The sequence below is a fragment of the Pyxicephalus adspersus genome, chromosome 2 (assembly GCF_032062135.1).
Source record: "Pyxicephalus adspersus chromosome 2, UCB_Pads_2.0, whole genome shotgun sequence".
NCBI lineage: Eukaryota > Metazoa > Chordata > Amphibia > Anura > Pyxicephalidae > Pyxicephalus > Pyxicephalus adspersus.
In genome coordinates, this window is record NC_092859.1 from 47,217,337 (window position 1) to 47,220,462 (window position 3,126).

Consider the following 3,126-nt stretch of genomic DNA (forward strand, 5'->3'; position numbering starts at 1 on the left):
TATATACCCAAAACAAACCTTCTGTTTGGAATGGATACTCCAATTTAAATTATAGTTCAGGTTTATTGGGTAAACTTACAGTGATGATAAGAAGAAAGTACACCCTCTTTCAATTGTAAATTTTTGATTATTAGCACATCACATATTACACCGTATCATAAAAAAAGTGAGAACATAGAAATGCAGATTAAGTGTGTGAAAAATTAAGTACACCCTTACCAATTGGAAATTAGAAGGGTAAGTAGCAGCTAGGTTCTGCTAATCAAAGGCAATTAATTGATCTTCGAACATGTTCCCACATCTATAAAAGCAGAAATTTTGGTAGTTTGCTGGTCTGGAGCAAGTAGGTGAAGCAATTCGTCTGGAGCAATTAGGCAAGGAGAAAATACATCAGCAACGATCACAGAGAATTAATTGTTGCTGGCCAATCTGGGATGGGTCTTATGGTCGTATCCAAACAATTTGAACTGCAAAGATTATTCACAAACGGAAAACGTTCAACATTGTTGCCTGTCTTCCGAGTAATGTCTATCTCAGCAAATTCACCCCAAGTTTAGTTTGTGGAATTTCAGAGAAATTGCAAAAAAAAAAAAAACCCAACATCTTAGACTCTACAGGCCTCAGTTAGCATGTTAAAGTTCATGACAGTACAATCAGAAAAGGACTGAACAAATATGAGGTGTTTAGAAGGTCTTCCAAAAGGAATTTGGCAGCATAACCTAGGTTAGAAAAGTTGCATCTGAACTGGAAAGATGAGCCTAAACTGGAGATGTTTGACCATAATGCACAGCAGCATGTTTTGTGAAAACCAAACACAGCTTATCAGCACAAACACTTCATACCAACTGTCAAACACGGTGGTAAAGGCTTAGATTGCATCCATTGGACCTGGGCACCTAGCAGTCATGGAGTTGACTATGAACTCTTCTGTAAACCAAAGTATTCTAAAGTCAAAAGAGAGTCACAATCAAAGTCCAGACCTCAACCCAATCCAAACACTGTGGTGGGACCTTAAGAGAGCTACGTATAACCAACTGCCCCCAAACCTCAATGAACTCAAGCAATTTTGAAAAAAGAGTGAACCAAAATACCTTCACAATATTCCCCGGTATGACAATTGTCTATTTCTGATGGGCTATGTAGGCCCAAATGTGACATACACAGCACGAATCCTTTAGGATGCAGTAATATAAAAGGTCATAGGCAAATCTGTATACATACGGGTCTTGCCTAAAGCTAATGGTACACTGGGTTATAATATAAAGCAGCCACTATGTGTAAAGAATTATTGCAGTGATATATGTGCAAAAGATTACTGAATAACCTTATTTTACTGCTAAATAGTCTCAATGGCCCTTGTACGTACATATTAATTGAAAACATTCAGACCTTTATAAATTATAGTTCTATATAGATTTAATTTACTGAGATCTATTCAGTGTAACCATTTAAAATATTTAACTCTGCAGTCATAAATAAAACTCATATTTCACGATTTCCTCTTCCACGCTGAGTCTGAGCACAGACCTTATATAAGAAACTTTATAGCTATCAGTGCTGTCACAGCCACATATGGCTGTATTCATACTTTTGTGTTTTATGTGTGTTATTATGCTTTTCTTTATCTAGCAAATACATCTTGTTGAAAATGCCTTTATGTTTACTGACCTCAGTAGCTTAAAATTAAATTTACACACAACCTCATGACTTACAGTGGTAACTCCTCCCATACCAGATGGCCCAATCTGAAGCTTTAGTCAAACGTAGCCAACTAGGAAGAAGATTGGTACTGCGGTTTGGTCAACTAACCATTATGCCATAATTTTTGCATCTTAAACAGTCATAAAGTTTGATAAACTAGAAAAATATATTATACAACGGTAGGGAACCACAAAAAGTTAAATTGTGACAAGGTGCAGTAAAGCACAATCATTGTGTAGCACTGCAAAGAAGGAGGCAGAACCTTATTAAAAGGTAATGTAAATGCCCCCGTGCAGATATATTTATATATATATATATACCGGTATATTTGTGATATTTCATTTAAGAGAATGAATAGGAGGAGGGAGGGTTACCTGTTTTCAAAAAGGTTAGCTGATTGACAGCTGTACTGACATGGAACAATTAGACTTGATTAAAGTCTTTTAGAAAGAATAAAAAGGAGATCGGCATACATGTTAACACATTTATTATTTTGTTTACCCTGTTAGACAGCAGCCTGTGTCATGATTACTGCAACCTACAATGCATTTGGTAATAAATTCCTATCTATTTCCCCTGAGAGAGTGATTACTCCAGAGAACAACATGGAAATAAGGTGTCAGTTTTCTCTTTGAGAATTTGTTCTTCCAGGCGGATAACACATATGATTTTAAGAGGATAATTGTATGCACTTAGTTTAGTTTAGTTCAGCACATCGCCTATATATATATTTATTATAAATATAATTTTATATATTGATCCATAAAGTTTGTGCACATGTTACTTGACATTGTTTAGTAATTTGTAATTTGTCATGACCATCACTGCACAACCAATACCAAGTACTTATGTTGTTTTCCAATGGGCAATGTTTTTTTTTATCCTGGAATCATCTGCTATAAATAACCATTAACAAGCATTTCCACTAACTAAAGTGTATGTACAGAGCCTTAATACCCTTCAATCACAAATACTAACTTCAAGTCCAACTTTAAATTATGGGTGTTATAATGTTATGGATTTCAAGGTAGCACTTCAACACTATATGCATTTATTTTACATTTTAACTGCATCTGCTTGGATCACCAAGTTGGAATAAAGTGACTTGCCTGTTTGAAGCTGTTGTTAACAGGATAATTAGATATATTGTGGTACATGCACACATTTTGGGTTCTACAATTGAATTTAGACACTATACTTTATAAAATAAAGTTACAAGTGACAATGAGCCTGCATGTGCTAGTAGGAAAATATGTGCTAGTCATAAAGGTGTGAACACAATTTGTGGATAACTTTGCATCCTGGCTCCCACACATTCTTTCCCATGACCTGCCCACCCTAATCCTTGGTGATTTTAATGTTGCAATGGATGAGCCTAACCTTCCCTCCTCAGCCAAACTGCTCTCCATTACCTCCTCATTTGGA